This window comes from Protopterus annectens, chromosome 2.part0, assembly GCF_019279795.1.
Source record: "Protopterus annectens isolate FY-2018-M chromosome 2.part0, PAN1.0, whole genome shotgun sequence".
NCBI lineage: Eukaryota > Metazoa > Chordata > Ceratodontiformes > Protopteridae > Protopterus > Protopterus annectens.
The window spans coordinates 318,848,735-318,871,062 of record NC_056728.1 but is presented as its reverse complement, the minus strand read 5'-3'; the positions used below and the strand labels follow the sequence as shown (position 1 = coordinate 318,871,062).

Here is a 22,328-nt window from a genome sequence, read left to right as displayed (position 1 = left end):
AAAATGTTCTTCCCCAGATAAATAAGTGAGGTCTCTCTCTGGTTAACCATTATTAGCACATTCCAAATCCACAGGCTTCCATTCACCTGAAGGAGCAGCAGAATATGTGAGAAGTTATGTCCCATTTCACAACATAACTATAAATATAAATATATGTTCTTTTACTACATATTTCAGCAACATGCAGGATTACTGCTGCCTACCTGCATCATGAAAGATAAACGTAGCCAAACAAAGAAAGGAAGCATATGCATGTATGTGGTTTGGTGCAAGAAGGGGCGAATGAGGTTTCAGGATGCATTAACTGCAACCCGTGTCATTTTTTTGACAATGAGTAAAGGCAGTGAGACAGCCAAACAGTCTTCCTCCAGAATTCTCTCACTTTTTGGCGATTTCTAAACATAAAGCTGTTCTACAAACAGCAGCTTAGCCCTTGCATAGTGAAGCCTTTGTGTGCAAGTGAATTCATCCCTTATTTTGCATGAGCTCACCTTCTCCCCGAGAGAAAAATAAAAACTCATGCCAGGAGTGACACAATACATATAAAACCAGGATTAGAAAAAAGCTTAGAATCACTGCTGCTCACAAACAGAACACTGCTAGGTTCAAAGGATCTTGGGTTCAGAGATGGCTACAGCCTAGAAAATCTTAGCCAGCTTCAAGACAATTAAAGCTACATCTCTAGTCATACAACTTAATCCATTGTCAACAAGGTCTGAATCAAAGCTTGTGTGATTTCAGTACTCATTTTGAGTCATTAGATGAAGCAGTTTCCTAATTTCTTGTTTTACTTAATGTGATCTCTTTTTAAAATTACATTGTAAGATAATGGTTTTGACATTTTCTATATACGTGTGCGTACAAAAGCAAAAAAAACAGCATTATACACCAGTTATTTGCTAAATTAACATATTTTTAATAATTCATAACTTATTTTATACGGATTACAGTAAATATTGACTTTTCAGGGCGTATGCTTTCACTAGAGTTAGAGCACCAGAACCATTCCTTTAGGATGCTCACCCCTAGCCTTTGACACGTTGACACATAAAACGGGACAAACAATATCTGGAATAAGTTTTTATATTTACAAGACAAATGTAGATAATGAAACAAAGCTGTTTCCACAATGTATGTTAAAAGTTGGGAACATGGCCCATTACGCTATTAGTAAACTGTACAAACTCAGCTAGCTATTTTCTACCAGACATGCTACACATTTCACACAGAGAACACTGCAATATATAATTTCTGTAAATTGAAAAAAATCAACTGCTTCAAATCTAAATTTAGTCTTTTTTGTGCTTCCATTGGTCTTAAGCTGAGCACAGGACAGTTCATTTTTCTGATTTATGGCACAACAGCACTGTTGCTTATAAGAATGAATCATACTTTATCTGTCCAGAGTTTTCCAGAATATCCAGATTTTTGCCTCAGTTTTTTGGGCTCTTCAAAGTTTGTGGTTTTCTAGCAAATCCATCCAACCCCAGTCCCTTTTGTCATTTAGGATTATAGTCCTTATTTTCATGCTATTGCAAAACCTGTTTTAGCAGTGTTCTTAGCTTACAAGAACAATGTTTAACATTTCTCTCCGATTTTGGATCTTTGTCCCCCCTCCATTATTTTTAGCTTTGTCCAGATTTTTTGCCCTTGGAGATTAAGAAGTACGGAATGAATGTTTCAAAATGTATTTATATTGTTTCATCTATTTATGGTCTGGTTACTCTAACGTCAACTGATCAGTTTTACTGCTCGTGAAGTTATCATAGGAGGAGTATCCCCAGGCTGTACATTGAAACCTATTTGTGAAAAAACGTTTTTCATTTAGTTTTTTAGTTTATTGAAACTCCTTGTATTGCCTTGCTTCTGGTCAACAGAGCAGGTCAGACTTTCATATTAAGCATTTGTTATTCTAGACCTTGGTACGTTTTCCTGTTTTATATATATATATATATATATATATATATATATATATATATATATATATATATATATATATATATATATGTATGTATGATATTTCCACCCAGTATTCTACCCCCAGCTGACAAAACATTTCAGAAGTTAACATAGTACAAATAAAACTACAAAACTTAGTAATAGCTAGGTCAGGCACACAAGCTTCTGTTTTATGCTCACTCCCAAGTACAGACAGGCACAGATTTTATCATTCTGCACAGGTTTAAGTTCAAAATGAAAAAGAAACTTAGAGACTTGTTTTAATATTGTACATCCATAGGGGTAAAGATTACCTGAATCACTTGCGGTGTCCTTCAAAACAAGGAAAACAAAAACTATTCAAATGTGAACTGTGAAGAACCCTTACTAATTGACAATGCCTATTCCCTTGGCACAGCTCACAAATTACTCAACGGCTACACAATTCTAACTAGGATTAAAGTCAAGCCTTATGTCATTACACAATTTCATCCAGACTTTCAAAAGGAAATTATTAATTACAAATGAAAAACAGTTATATAAAAACTGACAATATTTGGTCAAATTGACTTCTACTTGCCAATATAAAACATGCACCCTAAACTCTTACACAAAAAAATAACAAAACTCCCCCACAAGCCTAAGCTTTAGAACCACAAAATTCAGTGCATCATACACTAAAAATAGGAAGAACAAGTGCATTCTTTTTTTGCTCTTCTGTTTCTTCATCCTTTCCAGCCTCTCCCCAACACCAATCAGCAAATCATAAAAAAAACAGTTAAGGTGCAGCTGGGTGAAAGTCAGCTTTCACAATGGAGTCATACCTCTCAACCTCTTGGAGCACAAAATCTGGACAAAGCCATAAATAATGGGGAACACTGGCCCAAAAATAGGGACACTTTAAACAATGCTCTTACAAACTTAGAAAAGTTCAAATATCTGGTGCAGTGCAAATAACTGAAGACCAGGAACCAAATGAAAAACGTACCAAACAAGCCTGTGTACGAACTCAGTTTACTGCAATAAACGGAGTTCGTATACAAGCTTGTTTAGTGCGTTTTTCACTTGGTTCCTAAACTTAGAAAAGTTGATAGAGTAACAGGTTTTACATTAGCATGAATTTTCTGAAGGTTATGAACTCTGAAACTCAATATCTGTCATCTGACGTCAACCCTCAATGACTCACCAACGATTTGCCAGAACACAATTTTATGAGACACGAACGAAAAAAAAAAGCAATGTCATGCAAGCAATATCTTTCGGCTTTTCCCAGTTAGGGGTTGCCACAGCAGATCACGGTTCCACAGATTGATTGGCAGTGGAGTTCTACGGTGTCGAGTTGCCAGCCCAGTGCCCAACCTTCACAGAAGGCACACGCACCTTCATGCATGTCTTTAAAAAACTCATTTCGCCCACAGACAGGACATGCAAACTCCACACAGAAGGCGTTCCAGCAGAGAATTGAACCAGAGAACCTCTTGCTGTGAGGAGACAATGCATGTCTCACCGATTTGGTAGAAAACTACAAATTTTATGCGGAACAGACCAAAAATAGGAGGCAAAAATCTTTTCAGTTGAGAGGTATGAATGGAGTTCTCACTCACTTTCGCTTTCTCCATAATAAGCAGCATTGACATATGTAAGTTGTTTGAGATTTGAAGTCCAACACGCTGGGATGAGTCAAGAGGTCTAGCACCACAAAATCCTCTGGCTCAGAACAAAGGACACTGCCTAGCTTCCACAATGTGACTCATCAACAGTAGATAGTGTATCAATCCAATGCTCATCACTAGCTCACTAGTGCACAAAGATAATTGGATTTAAACAGTCACAGTCATTTTCAACTACATGTTTATCTGGCCAGCCTGAAAACAGCATTCTTCCATCTCAAGTCTGTCAAAGAAACCAGCATCATAATGCATTGGCACACTTTATTATCCATGCACGTATTCAAAACAGCACTGTATTTTTTGATGCAGCCCAAGAGAGCTAATCATAAACAAGACCAAACAGCCAATTAATGCACACAAAAAAAAAATCAGGATTCCAAACACAAAATCAGTGCAATTAACAGATTAAACAAAGACCTGCATACCATTTGTGAAAAATCTGCATGCCCTTCTCACTCAATTACATTTTTTACTACATATTAAAAGCCAAATCAACTGATCTCTGACAAATTAGCAAACATACTGCTCTTTCTAAAACTTGCCTGTCATTATATACCCTATTATAAGCACACCAAGGCTTTCACCATTATTCCAATTTTTACTGCTCATTGTGCATAAGAATGCTCTCTGATCAGCTCTGATCACGAACTAGCTCTCAACAATGCTGTCTGACCAAACAATGGTTAGCATACTTCCAGAAAAGTACACAAATGGAATCATTTCATAATCTTGGAGCATCTGGAGAAAACACAGGCCTATTTCATAATCTCAGAACTTAAAGTGAGAACTAAATTCTATCCTGAAGTAATCTTAAAAAAAAAAAAAAATCTAGTTTAATTTCCTAAACCTTGTACAGCAAAAAATATACTTAATTAGGAGCAAATTCCTCAGCATTTGCCAAATTATTCTTCTATAAAGTTTGCTAATGCACTGAGCCCCCCCACCTTGGGCGAATAACTCAGTCCTTACCTCTCAACTGTCCAGATTTTCACCTCATACAATTTGCTTTTTTCTGGATTTTTGTGGCAAATCAGCAAGGACTGAATTCATTAAAATAAGCAATTGAGTTTCAGACTTCATAGCCATCAGAAAAAGAATAAAAGGTCTTGTGTTATCATGCAAACAACTTTCCAAGTTTAACAGCAAGATTTAAAACATCCCTATTTTGGGGCCTTGTCCCCCCATTATTTCTGGCTTTGTTGAGAGGTATGACTGCAACCATCCTGCCAAAGAAAATCTTCCACTTTAACAACCCTGGGGCACAAAGTTTATGTAGGCCTTTGCTGAATTTTTACACCAGCAACTCCCTGCTCACCAGTCCACAGGAAAATCAAAGCAGATTAAAGTACATCCAGCAGCTTCTGAATGAAGAAAGCCTTACAGAAGCACAGCCTATGATGAAAGAAGCCTAACCTAAAATAACAAGTACTACAGAAAATGAAGGCAAAGCAAGCAGGCTTTGAAGTGACAGACATGACAAAGATGTTGGGTGAACTTTGAGAAATGACTCCTAAAGGTACTCGCAGCAGTATAGAGAAAAAGGTGTATCCCACACGACTGGAAAAACATTAAGCATACGAGTGCCAGTGTACAACAAGAAGGAGGGTATCCATAACCGTGGGCAATACAAGGATATCAAACTCCTCTCACACTGCATGAAAATTCTTGAGAGGGAGATTGAGAAATGAATACGCAGGGCTACACAAAAAGATGAGACACGAGTAGTTCATATTCAAAATAGGATGCAGCACGAGACAGATAGCGGAGAAGAACCTACAGATGAGGACAGGGTGCAACTGGACATTCCTAGACTTTAAAGACAGCATACAAGGTTCCAAAAGAGCTGATTTCAGCAGTTCTACAGTGGTTTGAAAGGTCAGAAGTTGTTGATTGTACTTTAGTAGGTTAGGGAGCTCTAACCCATCGTAGTTGTCTTAGAGACAGGCAATTGTGAGAACAAAACTTATCACTAGTTGCAAATTTTGAAATTTTATTGTAGCAAGTAGATAGCTTCAGGTGGTCAGATTTGTTTAGGTTAGTTAGAACTGGGGAAGCGAATAGCAAGGTGGAGAGTACATGGATACAAGAGATAGTGAGTCAGGATTCCTGTGTGAGGAAGCTCTTGCAGAGGTAGAGTGAACCTAGTTTATGAACTTTGACAATTGTTACTGCTATATGCTTATCGAAGTGTGGTTTTGGTCAATAGTTACACCTAGCAGTATGGTGTGAGTTACTGGTGTGATAAGGATATTGTTGGAGGATGTTATTGAGAATGGTGAGGTGGGGGTGAAAGGTTTGGATGGGTGGAAGATCATGAGTTTGGTCTTAGATGGGTTTAGTATGAGTTGGGAGGAATTTAGCCATTTTCTATAGTAGTAAAGGCTTCCTGGGTTTTAAACTTGGAGTAATTGTAGAGAGAGGGCTGAATAATTAAGGTTGGTGTCATCAGCATACTGTACTATATTAGTTTGTTGGGTAGCTGAGGGGAGGTTATTGGTAGAAATGGAAAATAGTAAGGGACGAAGAATGGATCCTTGCGGAACACCTTGTCCCACTGGGAGGAGGGGGGAGAGAATTATTCCATTTAACAGCTTGTTGCCGGAGGGACAGATAATTTTTAAACCACAGTAGAGAGGAGTTATCCAGATTGAGCTCAAAGAGAGTCGATAGTAATTTGCAGTGGGACACTGTCAAATGCCTTTGATTTGACAGGTCTAGGAAGACAACAGATACTAAGTAACCAAGATTTCTTTGTTGGTTGACGTGGTCAGTAAAGGATACAAGGGCAGAGGTGGTACTGTAGTTTGGCCGAAATCCAAGTTGGGAATTTGCTAGCGGGTTATATTGATATAATGGTAGGAGTACAAGAACAGCTAAGAAGGGTAGATGAATGAAAGAAATGGAAGGGGAATTAAACTGGTTGAAAATTTGCATTTGGAACTATAATGCCCCTGTGCTTACAACCTGGTATTTTCAGAACTGTAGTGAGAAGCTCTCTGCTTGAACTCTATGCTATGCTAAGTGAAGTACATTTTCACTGTAAAAATGCATCTTCTGAAGCGTACTGTTAACCCATGAACAAAGAGGGGCAGGAGTTCATTTTAGAGATGAGAAGCAGTTCCTGAGGGGCATTGTCGAAATCCAAGTGATGACCCTTTCCTTCAAAAGGCTAAAATGGCATATCTATGGCAGTGTGTACATTAATCACCCTGTGCATGACATCTGAACAAAGACGCTACATAATTTTAGAAATGGGCATGAACACCAACAGCTTTAATAGCGTATGTGCCCTCCTTCACTTTTTAATAACTTCTTTGTTAGCAATACCACCTAAACAATGCAGAACACCTAAATGCTTCACTCTGCACAAATACAACATGGGAAAGAAATGTGGGCATGCCTTTAGCACTACTAGTGGAAAAGCCAGTAATGGCCTTGGGTTGGTGTTGAGATGTTATAAGAAAGCAAAATGGTCCAAAGGGTTTCTGGGTGCTACAGGTGGAGCAGGACAGGGGGGACACAAAACTGCAATGATGAAAGGGCCTTGACTACAAAAGGTGGCAAGTGAAAAGTCCTGTTTCAGCAGACATATCTTGACTCAAGATGGAATAACAGACATAAGGTGGTGAAAAAAGAAATGTAAAAAGGAAGGAACTGTAAGAAGGTAGAGAACAGGACTTTAACAGATATCAAAAAAGAACAGAACGACTTCCCAGAAAGTCTAGTAGGGGGTGTGCTGTTCTAAACTGGTTCCCTTCACACACTGCAAATGGATTGTCAACTAAAAAAAAAATACATAGTTTTCATCATATGCATGATGATCTGTGGTAACGTTGAAGCCCCTAGTGGTCACACCAGCAGTATCACCACTGTTCAATCTCCTTCAAAGCCCAAAACTGGCTATTTGTACCTGCATCTATGAAATGCCCACAATGGGTAGAGTGCTTCAGTAAGTTGTAGGCACAGCTCCCCACAGTACTATGATAGGACAAATCAGCCATGCATCCCCCAAACATCAAGCAGGTAATGCCACCTCCCTTATAAGCAGACAGCTGTGTTTTTGTATTTCAAATCACTATGCAATACCATCAACCCAGTCAAGAGAAATACCAAATCTCAGCTTCTTTGATGCCTATGGCCTTAAAATATATTCAGTGGCATATGAGAGAACAGTTTATTAAGAAGTTCAAATGTATTAAGCTATATTTGTGTCTGTGGAAATTTGTAGGTTAAGAACTTGACACCATACATACAGGCAACGACCTAGTTAATATGGAAAAAACACACTAACTAAAACACACTAACTTTTTTTTAACCTTAACTTGATAAGGCAACAATTAAAGTGCACCCAGAAATTTAGATTCAGATGCAACATGGAAGCAAAACAGACCACTATGAAATGTAGGTAGATAGACTTTATAAGGTAGCCTGTTTAAAATGTGCACAGCACAGCCTATTGCCTACATGCTTGGAAAACCAATTTAAAAATCGATACAGATGTTTGACAATGCAGTACAAAAGGATTGTATTGTTTGTCTTCTCACAAATGATTCTGTGGTGTCCATGTTTTCTTTGCTGTAATAGAGAAATCAAAAAAGCCCAGACGCAGTAACTCCCAGTAAAGCAGGTTTTTCCACATGAACATTAGTGTCCGTTTCAACCACAGCAGCTAGGACTCTGTGCTGTTACAGGCTTTAGTTATTTCATGTAAAAATGATCAGAAACCAGAAAGATGAAAAGTTGTAGCAAGTCAAGACTTGTTTTAAGACACTATCCAGCCGTGTTGGGATGAGAGATAAATACCATTAAATACCATTACAAAACATAGACCTGCAGGACAAGTGGCAAATTATATTTCTTACACCAAAGAAAGGCAACCTTTAGTTGTACTAGTATACATCACTGACTTCTACTACAAGTCAGACTTCTCAGCTTTGGGGGAACGCACATGTTGAAAATGTGTCATTAGTTATAATTAATATACATACTTAAAGCTGCAAGAAATTCCATCATAATATTAAAAAACAAAAGTAAGGCTGTGATTTCAAAATACTCTGCACTGTTGGCTTCCACAGCGGTGGTAATCAAAATGTCTTCCATTAGTACCAGTGCTGCCTACTTCTGTATTGCACCTCCCATGAGCCATGGATGGCACAGAAACACCCCCTAATGATGAGCTTTTCCAGTTCCCAGCAGTCTTGTGCTCATCACACATGAAAGTCCATATTAACAAACATTGCAAAGACTGTAGTACAGACTTTGCATAAGTACCTATATGTTTTTTAGGTATGGCAAACTACCTCCAGTTGAATTCAAACAAGGCAAGACTACTCATCTCTTGGTAAAATGCACTGAAAAGGTTAAGCATATCAACATTTTGCAGGCAAACAGTTAAAAGGATTCTGGTATATACCAGAAAATTTAAACTTAAAACTTCAAAGAACAGCTTAATTAAAGCCAAAGACAGAAGAGTGTTGGGCCAGCAAGTTTAATACAGGCACTCGAAATAACCATTATAAAAAATTATTAAAATAGAAAGTATTCAAAGTACAAGAACAACTGGCAAACAAGCTCGCCTTACAACAGAAGAGGTTTACACAAACTTCAAGAGAGTTATCTACACAAATGAATGTCTATGCACCAAAGTAAAGTGAGTAATTTCACATTAAATTAAAACAATCTCTGGTTTAGTTGGTTGCTCATGGAGTCATTAACCATTTTGTAGCCTACTTCCTGATGCAGTACTTTGCATCATTCCAGTGAAAGCTGTAGCCAGATAACATATATATCGGCATGCACATATAAGTATACAACTCTCTCATTTGTGATTACTCCACTCTAATTTAGATGGATATAAAAACATTTCTCAAAGTAGACGTTTCTTTTTACATCATGAAATAAAACAAAATGCAAATGAATGCAATGCATGCCAATTCATGTTCTTTCAATTCCTTCCACTGTTTATGTAAAAGTTCTTCAAAATTAATTATTAAAAAAAAAAAAGGCAGCAAGTGAGAGGGGGATACATGCCCTGTAATACAGCACTAAGAAACAGGGGAACACAATGATAAAAAATGGTCGCATCATAAAACAGGTCATCACTAAAGATATACATACACACACACTATACACACCTATAGCTATACATCCACAGCTATACATCAGGGAGAAATGCTCCAGACACATGCCTTTGAAAACGTGGGAGGAAACCAGAGCACCCAGAGGAAATGTAGTTAGATGTACTCAATGTCTAAACACTTGTATACATATGTAGATGCATGCACATAGAATACACTATACACACGTACACACATGTACATTTATACATGTAAAAATGTATTTCAGCTTGAGACTCATGAGCATAGCAGCCTATCAAACCAATGAGCCATCCAGATAAAGTGCTGACAGTCAAGAAGTGGAAAGATAATGGAGATGTAATCTTGTATTAGACCAGCAGAATTCTACAAATCAAACGCTTACCAACTTCCAGAAAATCAGTTGAAACACTGCATCCTATAATTTATCTACATTCCTTGCAAAGATGTCTAATGTTAAAGAGTTGCAGTGAACTGGGGTGTTCCTAGGAGCAGGAAGTTCATAGGAGGTTACAAGGCTATTGGCCCGGAGGCCCTTATGAGCCTAGCCAAGAGTTTAGTCCATGTTTAGATAAGTCAGCACCCAAAGCACCTGTCCAGCAGGGACATGGGTAGAATACCAGAGGGTGTATTTTCTGTTTCCCATCCAGTTATCCAGACTGCGCTTAAAAGGGATAATGATGTACTGTGCTCGACATGGAGAGGGAGTCTATTCCCCAGATGGGGGAAATCTCTGGGACACAAATCTGTCCTGCCAACAAGTCCTATTTACATCACAGACCAGGCTGAGGTTGCATGTACAGGTTACTCGAGTAGAGCTGGACTTGCAGATATGCAGCAGTCCTCCCATCAAGGCAGGGTCTGAAATTGCTTTGTATGCCAGACGGAGATCACCTCAGAGGAGTCTTTATGAAACTGAGTAGAGGGACAGGGCTTTTAGCCTGTGTAGAGTAGATGTTTGAGGGCCTGGATTTTCCACGTGAGGAACCTCTGCGGTCTCCCCAGCTGCTGCAAGTGCTTTCTCAGGTACATGCCAAAAGGGGCACTGTACTCAATAACTAGCCTTATAAAGGGAAGAACACAGGGATGTTATGAACTCTTTGTCCCTGGATGAGATACCCTTACTTATGAGGCAGGATATGTAGAAAGCTTTCCATACAAGGAAAGCAACATGGTGATCAAAAGTCAGGTTGCTATTAACCTGGGTGCCCAAATCGCTCATTACTGATTGCGTAATTAGGATGTTATTAATGTGATATGTGGGGACGTCACTCTCCCCCAAAAGGGATGATGCATTTTTTTTGGCATCCAGCTTGAGGCCATGTTTCTGGCACCAGTCATTTGTTTGGGTAAGACCTTCTTGGAGGACGTCCACATCAGTTGGAGAATCTATGACCATGCTCAGCCTGCAGTCATCTGCAAACTTGGTCAACCATAACTCACTGGTTTTGACCTGCACCTCAGAGAATTATATCCCAAATAACAGAGGCCCCAAGACTGATCTCTGGGGTACACCACTCATTTCGGGTCTACTGCTTGAGGTGGCTTCCCCTATTTTGATTAGGTGGGTGACATCAGTGAGCCAGTTTGCTACCCATATGGCTTGATGCCTAGCTGGGAGAGTTTATTATGCCCGAGTGGGGAACAGTGTCGAAGGCTTTGGCCAGGTCCAGTTAGGTGGTGTGCACAGTCTTCCCCTCATCCATGGCTCTGGTCATTGCCTCAAAGTAGTGGACCAAATTTAACAGATATGACCTCCCCTTGACAAAGCCAAAGTGTGTGGGGTGGAGTGTGTTTGGAGGTTGCTAATGTCCGTGTTAATGAGGTCCATGATAATCCATTCCATGGCCTTGCAGATCAGGCTAGTTAGGCTGATGGGTATATAAATTTCCCGGATCGGTGGACGCTCCACCTTTGTGTAAAGGGATGACAGTGGTGATCCACCACTCAGCTGGGACAAAGCCAGTACTCAGGATTTGGCTGGGTTTGGTTCTGGAAATTGATTCAAGTGCTCTATAGGACAGGAGCTGTGAATTTCAGACCATTTATTTTTTTAAAATCATAGAAATATTGCTGGCATCATGGCTCTTTACTTTAAGAAGAAACAAGTGACAGAAGTGTGCGTCCAGCTGAGCAGTACTCTACACTGCTGACTGGTTCTACTGGTAAGCCCAATCATGTCTAACATGCAAAGAGTCAAACTGATGGGCACATCTGTATGCACACTCATGGAGTGTATACACAGTGTATCCGACAGCAACAAACTAAGAATTTACTGAGGCCATTATGTATTCATTTGGTCATTAGAGGTACACAGGGTCAATATAGTGACTAACTGATGGACTCACCTGTAGGTGTGTATGGGTGAGAGGGTCTCAGTGAGTTGTACTGTATGCATTTGACAGCAACAAATTGAAATACAATACTTTTGGCCATTTTTTTTTCTTTTATTTGATCTGAAATGTGCAGTCATTAAAGCAGCTATAACTGGTGGACATCTCTGTGATGGGATACAATGGAGTACACTATATACTTTGGCAGAAACCAGCTTAGAATATATTAATTTAGCCATTACTTATGCATTCATTTCTTCACAAGCCTATTAAGGTATACACAACCTATAAAGTCAGACTTGCTATAATACAACCACACCCATTTGGTCGATTCCTGCAGCTCACCCCCTTGCTTTGAAGTCATCAACCATGACTAAGCTAAGGAATGAAAATCTAACTAACATTTTTAGAATGCTTTCTACTATTGTGGACTAAGAAAAAACAAAAATTACAGCTTGAAGCTGTTCTAGTTCAACAGAATGCTGAACTAAGCTCATTATTCAAAGCTAAGATGGAAAGCTAAAGAAATTAGACAACTGTAGAAAACAAATGCACTGAAATGCAAAGAATGACAGCAGAAAGAATGTTTAATACAGGTACTGCTGCAGAAGAGACATACGGAGAACCAGGATATGCAAAAAATACAGACGGCCACCTCAGACAGTAAAGAGAAATTCCTAACAGCCAGGCAACCCCAGTTCAAACAGCCAGGCAACACCAGCTCAGAGGAAACCCAGGTGCTAGAAGAGCCGTGTTAGAGGATGCACAGCAACTGAGCCCTCGCCAGGGCAAAAGACATGGCTGGCACCCTCAATGGACTAGTTCTACCTGCAAGGCAGAACTTTTCAGAAAGGGGTGAAGTGTACGTGGTGCTATACATGCAAGCATGCAGCCTGTAATAAACATTATTGGGAGCCACATCAAGGAAAGAGGTGGTCAGGTAGAGCCCACAATGACTGCCTACCACTACAGGACTATGGTCTCTGTGAGTAGTGACTGGGCCAATCAGTTCCTTCATGGATGAAAGTAAAAGACCCAAAAAGCTCTTGTCAGTCTATTAATGAGCAGCTCCTGTCTCAGAGAGAAATGAAGGAGTTGAAAGGAAGTGAGCATGATAAATTAGATTCTGGAAGCCATACATCTCAACTTTAGTGCAATAAATCTGGACAAAGCCTGGCAAAAATGGGGGGAACAAAGTCCCAGAAATATGGACATCAACGTTGCTCTTAAACTTAGAAAGTTGCTAGAGTAAAAGGGTGTGTTTTTACATACAATTTCTGCAGGATTTAAAGTCAAACTCAAATGTGTATCATGATTTAGGGACTTCAATCCTCCAATTATCCCAGTGATTTGCCAGAAAACCACACATTTTGAGGAACAGACAAATAATATGAGGCGAAAATCTGGACAGTTGAGAGGTACTGCTGGAGCACTAAAAAAGTTTCAAGAAGTCCTACTATTTACATTTCCAAGAAAAAGCTGTCACGCAGCAATAACTGCCCAAAGAGGAAGATCAGGTGTCTATAAAGTGACTGTTTGGGTTAACAGCTTAGATTCAGATGACCCAAGATCAATTTAAGATGAGTGGAACATAACTGAACCTAACAAACAGAATTCATACCAGAAAATAAATGAAATGTATAATGTCAAATACTAAAACTTAGCATCAGTAAGCTGTATATTGTGTGGTACACACTTACAGAAATTAGAAGTTATGTCCTTACCATAACGTTCCATGTGGAGTGTTCATCTCGCCTTTGTTCTTACACATGGGTTCGGAGCCGATCCTCGGCTCAGTGTCGGCCGCTTGCAAGCTCTGCATCGAGAAGAAGCTAGAGACCAACCTAACTCCCACAATCCCCCTCTGCCTTTACCTCAGATCTAGTTTGCAAGCAAACCAGCAGTCAGAGAGAGAACACACTCATGCAAAAACTACATAACTGCAAGAACACTTATAGCTATATATACATACGTACATACATATATACACAACAACTGCGAATGCAGAAGCAGAATAACCCAGACCAGGCACCAAACTGTACGTTCTTCCTGAGGGTGGGAGGGTGGGAATGTAAGAACAAAGCCGAGATGCACACTCCACATGGAACGTTATGGTAAGGACATAACTTCTAAATGTGAGAGTGTTGATCTCGCCGTTCTTACACATGGGTAGCGTCCCTAGCTCCATGTTCCTGAGGAACTCAAGGGAGAACGTTCTTGAGCACAGTGGAACCAAAGGATGCCCTGTCCCTAGAAACCCTGTCCACCTTGTAATGAGAAATGAATGTATGTGGTTTAGACCAAGTGGCAGCTGCACAAATAGTGTCTAATGGTAAGCCAGCTGCATGAGCCAGGGATGTAGATACTGATCTTGTAGAGTGTCCCTTGGGTTTGGCAGGTAAAGTTTGTTCTGAAGTAGCATAAACAAACATAATGCAATCAGTTAGCCATTTAGAAAGTAACTGCTACACCTTTCCTGCTGTCAAAGGCTATAAAAAGTTGATCTGATTTCCTGTGATCCTTTGTTCTATCCAAGTAAAATCTAAGTTGTCTATGAACATCTAACTTGTGTAACATATACTCCAACTTATTGAGTTCAATGGATTGATTAATGTTATTAATAGAGCAGACTTTGGGGAGGAAGGATGGATTAGTGCGAAGAAATACTCTGTCAGAGTGAAAGATCAGATAAGGGTGTTTAACAGAAAGAGCCTGAAGCTCTGACACCAGCCTAGCCGATGTAATGGCCACCAAAAAGAGGGTCTTCCACGACAAATACTTCAACGGACAAGAGGAAGCCGGTTCAAACGGAGACAACATCAATTTAAACAAAAGGTTCAGATTCCACGGAGATGTAGGAGTTCTAACTGGTGGTCTAATATGGAAAGATCCTTTTAAAAAGGCCTTACAAAGTCTGTGAGCCATAATAGGTGCCCCACATTTTTCCACATGAAAGTTGGAAATGGCAGCCAATTGCACTCTTAAAGTGGCAGGAGAAGCTCCTTGGTGGAACAACTCTGTTAAAAACTCCAAAATCTTGTTTAAAGGAGCTATAACAGGATCCAAATGCTGTGTATGTGCCCAGAAAACAAAGCGCTTCCATTTACTAGTGTAGGTCTTTGTAGTGGAGGCTTTATGAGAAGCCACTAGTATATTTTGAACTGCAGGTGAAAGAAGATCAGACCTGGCTAAGTAGGGAAGCGGAGCAACCAAGCTGCTAGATGGAGTGACAAGAGCGAGGGGTGGGGAGCCCCTGACGAGTGGGTCAGTAGGTTTGGCTCTGTGTCCAGGATCCAGGGTCCCCGAATACGGTGTGCCAGAAGAAAGGGAAACCAAATTTGACGAGGCCAGAATGGGGCAATGAGGATAATCGTCCTTTGCAGGTTGTTGGCTTTCTGCAGAAACTTTGTAATCAGGGGAAAGGGAGGAAAAGCGTACAGGAGACCCGGGGGGCCAATAGTGAACCAGCGCGTCCCTGGGGACTTCCCCTGGAGGGGGTAATAGGGCAAAGTAGCTCCTGCATTTGGCGTTCATTGGAGACTCAAAAAGATCGCAGGAAGGCTGGCCCCACTTGCGAAAAATCTTCTTCGCAACTGACTGTTTTAAGGACCACTCGTGAGGCAACAGGATTGCTCTGCTCAGCCTGTGACTCTGACGTTGGATGACCGGGATGTGCGTTGCTATCAGAAAGGGGCCCGTGGACTCCGCCCATTGCCAGATTCTCATGGCCTCTCTGCATAGCTGATAGGACTTGGTTCCCCCTTGTTTGTTTATGTACCAGACTACGGACATGTTGTCCGTCTGAACTGCAATAGTCCCTAGAGGAAGAAGGGGAGCAAAGTGTTGCAACGCTAGAAACACTGCCCTCAACTCTAGAACATTGATGTGCAGATTGTACTCTAAATTGGTCCATTCGCCTTGGACTGTCTGTCCCTGAAAGATGCCCCCCACCCTATCAGGGAAGCGTCCGTGGTCACCGTGGGTAGCACAAATGGTCTTCCGCTGGAAAGGTTGACAAATGGTCTTCCGCTGGAAAGGTTGCAAGTCCGAAGCCACCAGGCTAGGTGAGATTTGCATGTATTTGTGATCAGAATTTCATGTGTCAGAGGCAGCTGTTGGAACGACCATTGTGCAAACAGTAGCCATTGTAGAACTCTCATGTGCAGTCTTCCCAAAGGTATCGCAATGAGAAGCTGCCATGAGACCCAAAACCTTCAGAACCAGTTTTGCTGGGGACTTTCTGGATGACAGAAGGAGAGAAATGTGGCTTTGTAGTGAGGCTATCCTTTCTGGAGGAAGTCTTAGAATTAAATGATGCGTATCCAATTCTGCTCCTATGAATGAGATATGCTGTGATGGCTGTAGTGAAGATTTTTCGAAATTTATGGAAATTCCAAGATGAACACAAAGCTGTAGTGTGTAATCCCTGGCCTGAATGAGTTGACGCTGGGTGGTGGCAGAAAGGAGCCAGTCGTCCAGATATGGAAACACCTGGAATCCCAGGCGTCTCAGGTGAGACTCCACCACTGCCATGCATTTGGTGAAGACCCTGGGGGCTGAGGTCAGACCAAAGGGCAGGGCTCGAAACTGAAAGTGGCTGGCTCCCAGGATCCCTGCGCCCTGGCAATTTTGATGTGGTAGTATCGTCCTTCAGATCTATTGAGCACATCCCCTTCTGTAAAAATGGAAGGATCGATTGAAGTGTAACCATTCGGAACTTTTCTTTCTTGACGAAGGTATTGAGGTTGCTTAGGTCCAGAATCGGCCTCCAGTCCCCTGTCTTCTTTGGAACTAAAGAACCTTGAGTAAGTTCAGAATCCTCTTTGGTCCGCTGGGACTGGTTGGATGACTCTTTTTCTAGCAGCTTTGAAATTTCTATAGCTGCAGGGTCTCGCAGATGGGGCGGCACATCTGGGAGCCTTCTGTTTGGAATTGGGGGCAATAGGAAGGGTATTCTGTAGCCTCTACCCAGTTGTCTGATGTAAGATTTTGCCAGGCCTGAGGGTATAAACCCCTGACTGCCTCCTCCTCTCAGGAGTGCTGGAAAGGTTTCCCAGGGGTGTATCCCTGTCACCTTGGTTTTCTGCCGCCAGGGCGGCGTCTTCTACCTCTGCCCCTCCTCTGCCTCTAGAGGGGCATCACCCTGTGTGCCTGGGAAAGCTCCTTGGGGTTTTGAAACCACATTTTTCCACCACGTTGCCTCTGGATGGGGTGGAAAACGGACTCCGACAGCAGACAGAGTCTTTCCCTCCTGCTCACATCTCCTTTACTTTGGGGCCAAAGAGAGTGGCACCATCATATGGGCGTTAGTAAAGGAAGACTTGAAGGCTTCAACATAAGCGCATCCAGGATTGTCTCTAAGAGCAATCGCTGAAGCTGCTGCCCTACTCGATCCTTCAGCTGCGTATGAGATCAGCCTCATGGATGAGTTTACAATGGATGTAGGGTATTGAGATGTGCTGTAACTTTCTCTGAAACAGCAGCATCTGTAGTACCCTGGGGGTATCTCCCAACTCTTTGATTAGATCCCTCTGTAGCCGTGTGAAGTGGGTCAAATAGTTCAGGTGAACTAAAAGTCCATAGTCCTAGAATCTTTGTTAGGCAGATGGACAGATGAGGAAGATTCAGACATCTCCTTTTCGTGGCGCTGCCACCACCATAGCCCACTGGTACTCCTTTGTTAGATAAGCCTTATCCTGAGGAGCAGTAATATACTTGTTAGGCTTTCTAGGGACTGGCTCCACCGTGTCAGGAGTCTCCCTTGAGCAATCAGCTCCATCAACTCATCCCAGGAGGAGGAAGGGCGAGCACCGAATGCCTTCAGCAAGACTGACTCATCCTCAGAATTGCCAATCACCTCTCTGCTTTAGGATCTCCAGGATGTCAGAAAAGAGACATCCTCTGAGGGTGACTTTGGGGACCCTTCTGACTCATCAAGTCAGTGTCCGATGTCAATGATTCTTGTGGAGAATCTAAGTGTCTCCTCTTACACAATCTTTTCCTAGGGACTTCGAAGAAGCCTCCGAGAGGAGGGGCACCTCCAGGTGGCTGAGACACAGGTGCTCGCAGAGGAGGATAACTGTCCTTTATGGGATGTGGTTGTCTGGGTAGACAACACCTTCCTCATGGTCGAAGGCCCCGGGTCCCGAGTCGAGGTATCTCCCGGTTCTGAAGAAATGGGAAGAATCCCGAGACAAGCACAGTCGATCCAAGCCGAGGCAAACATCGGTCCGACTCTCGGTCCCGGAACCAAGGATGGATCTTCGCTCAGAGACTCGGATCCGGGAGTCGAGGTGAATGGAGCCGACCGAGAAGGGCGGTTCTGGCACCGAGGGCTCTACAATCAGCAGGTCAGCCTCTTCGGCTCCGAAGACTGGACAGGTCTCGGAGGAGGAACAGATGGAGATAAGGGAAGGCCGAGTCTCAACACCAACTGAGAGGAGACCGAGATGAGTTTGGATAAGGCATTCTCCATTAACTTCTGCATCCGTATCTACATCGGGTGTCGGAGAGGGGTCTGGAAGAGCGTCGAAGGAATCAGCCGACCTCAACAGTGTCGGGGAGCTCCGTCACTGGTTCCAAGACTCGAGGCTCGGTAACTGACAACAGTTGAACACTCGAGTCTGTGGAACCGGTGATCGAACCTTAACTGAAGAGCTCGGGCCGATGACATTTGGATGCCTGGTCTGAAGCATCCAGAGCCTCCTGAAAAGTAGGTAAAGACCATCTGTCATGACCCTTCCACTGAAAGAATGACAAATTGAACAGTCTTCTTGCAGATGGAGAGGCCAAGACAGGAACTATGATTGTCAGTCACTGACATCTTTAGATTTAGCTTTCTCAGACATTTTGCCAGGAAACAAGTCAAGTCCAGTAAGAAATGTCAATTCTAAATTAATCAATAGTCAATCCAGTAAGAGGAAAACTCTAATAAAGTTTAAATAACTTTATGGAACCGAGGATTCCAAACTATAACACACACACACACACACACACAGTCTCTCAAATAACTTTTTTTCTTAGAAATACAAGAAAAATATATAAATCCAAACTAGATCTGAGGTAAAGGCAGAGGGGATTGTGGGAACACTCTCACATCTAGCTCATTTCTAGTGTGTCTGTTATAAATCTACATTCTGACAAAAGTTCAACTCTAAACAAGTGCTGCAAAGTACACCCACAGTCTGTAATGTGAAACTGATGCCTTTTGGTCAGCTTCACAAAAACTGCAATCACTTCAGCCTACACCACCTTTTACACGGATTACCTTTGTCACTTTCTCCATAAATTTAAGCTTTATCATGGCGAAAATGGTCACGACAATGGGTGGCCTTGAAATATCTGACTGCAGCATCTGTCACTCATCTGACAGTACAAGTCAGAATTCAGATACAGACAGATAAAATCCAAACATGTACTGGGAACACATTGTATTACCCAAAATATGGTGCTTAACTGTGTGGAAATGGAACTGCAATTAATATTTACAGTAGTGCTTTTTCTTAACAGTCAGATCTTCAAGGGGTCTTTGAAATGTATACAATCTCAGACTGCAATAGTAAGTCAACCTACAATTTTCTGTGGCCTGTAGTTATCACCTATATACAATAGTATAATCACCACATAATTGTACCTAGACAGAGTCCATAAAATGAAAGGCAATGAAGTCCAGTCCTCCCTTCAAGATGAACACTAACATTATGTGCACAACTTCATTTAAAAAAAAAAAGCGAAAGGGAATGCTGTTTATTAGCCCTGACATGTTCAGTTATTTTCACGTAGTTAAAACTCAATAATCAAGACCCACTCATTTTACGACATACAGTTCTATGCACTCTGACCTGACACCATTATGCAATTACATTTAGCAACAAAAATGTTGGTCTCAAGACAAAAAAAAGGAAGTGACTAGCACTGTGCAGAGCTTATGAAAAGGATCCAACAAAGAAACATATACCTTAGTGATGGCAAGCCACACAACACCACTAGTAAACATATGCAAGCTGCACTCGATTGAAATTAAATAAACTAGGTTAGAAAGTGAAGAAACAGTTAGGAAAAAGAAAAAATGTCTTTGCAATGCAATATAATCAATCACATATTACTGCAGCTGATATGGTTAAAAGTGTAATACTTGTTTTTGGAATATGTTTGAGACCAATGCCTGTACACAAACTCCTGTTCTTATGTAAAAAAAGAAAAATTCATTTTCACAGGAGAGAAAGTAATGGCCACTTCCTGCAGCATCTGTGTTTATAGACTGATCTTACTTTTACAGAGAGCTCCCGTCCCCATACCTACTTCAGCAAAACTATGCTGTCACACATCACAGAGAATTCTCTCCTACCACATAGCTGTTGCAGTGCAGTTCTTGGCACAGTCCCAGGAAAATCATGCCTACATAGTCAGTGGCACCCCTGCAAGCTTGGCAGCACTTTTTTCAGATCTGCTAATGCTAGCACAGAACATGAACTGGCATCATAATACAAGAATCTATTCATTATAAAACTCAAACATGTTCCAACAGTCTTAACTTTGACTACACAACACCATTAAAGGCAGAAATGCCCGATCATAATTTCTCTAAATGCGATGATTAAACTTAAATGCAAAATATGTCGTCTTCCTACCTCATGCACTTATCAATTCAAAACAAAAAATATTTTCAGCTGGTAAATAAAGGGATGTTTGATAGTTCAGTACCCTATAAGTAAATGTCCATAGGAATGATGGGATGTTCTTAATACCACTTACAGAATATGCAGCACTGCAAAATGAAGCAAAGGGGGGGCTTCACCAGTGTGAAAACTGATATTCTATAAAACTGCAACCTTCCCAAGGAAAGCAGAGGGCTCCATCATTGCATGCATAAAGGGAGTGTGAAGAACCTGTTGGCAGCATGTACCATGTTACATACTATAAATCCCACATAAGCATACATATACTGAACTATTTCTTAAACTGGGCTGTCTTGTACAAGTAGACTATGAATTTCCCAAGGCATGTGAAATCTACTTTAAAAATGTTTAATATATTTTGTCACTCTTCCTTATTTGGAATACATGTAATAATTTTATCACAATTACTCCCTCCATAAACACCTCTCAACTGTCCAGATTTTCACCTCATAATTTCGGTCTGTTCCTCAAAATGTATGGTTTTCTGGTAAATCACTGGTACTGAAGTCACTAAATAATGACATACTTTTGGGTTTCAGACTTCACATCCTTCAGAAAATGCATGCCAACACAAAACCTGTTATTCTACTATTCTACTTTGTAAGTTTTTAAGAGCAATATTTTCATATTCCCTATTTTGAGGCCTTTGCCCCACCCCCCCGCCCCATCACATTAGACAATATCCAGATTTCTTACACTAAGAGGTTTAGAGATATGCCTCCATCCTCTTCAAATTGTCCAGTATTCAGCAGGCCTATCCTGCAGTCAAGAGACCATAACAGCTCATCGCCTGTGATCCCCAATGTAATCCTTTGTCAGCCAGGCATGATGACTAGTTGCATATTAGGACCAGGGACCAAAAAGCAAAGCAGACAGAGTATTTAGAAAATGTGAAATATGTTAATTTTCGACGTTCTTAATCTATTCAAATGTATTTCAAATCTGTTCAAATAAAATCCTGACTAAACAGATGCAAACTGTACCGATTACTCCTTTACCTGTAATGGATTACAATTAACATAACAATTACCTCTGTTTTACAATGCTATGCCTTATGCCCTTAACTCTCATTAGCACAGCTTATATGTAAATAGAGTTATGCAATATTTAGAACACAAATTACATCACCACTGAGAATGAGAGAGAGTCCTAAAACAACTTTTAATTGCACCTGCAATTTATTTCATTACAAAATGCTCAGTTCTCAAACTCCATTGAGATCCCAAGTGTATCTCCTGCTTTTCAGAGATTTGGAGAAGTACAGTACTGTTGACATTTGAATTACAAGTTAGAAATGATAAAAAAAGTTTTGAAATAAAATGAGGATATTTTGATTACACTAAATATCATCGCTGAAAATGCAAGTATCATTCTCCTCTATTTCTTGCTGCAGCTGAATGACTTGCACATCCTTGCCATTGACGAGTTATCCAAAAAGATGGATTCATTACCCTGTTGCCTTGGATTTGGTCTACTGATGCAGGGGCTGGGAACTGCTCCATTTGTGATTCACAGTGGACAAGGCCGTGTTTGTATATGGCAATGAAGTCTGTTCTATAATGTCGGAGACTGATGTATTGTTTAGGGTCTTTGTGCTCTACTCCATAAGAAAAG

At 41.0% G+C, this 22,328-nt stretch overlaps 1 protein-coding gene across 2 annotated transcripts in view; it reads right to left on the bottom strand.

Annotated features, from left to right (window-relative positions):
* The window catches only part of SLC12A2 (solute carrier family 12 member 2), a 2,115,502-nt gene that overhangs the window by 2,072,124 nt on the left and 21,050 nt on the right, over positions 1-22,328 (bottom strand). The window lies entirely within an intron of this gene.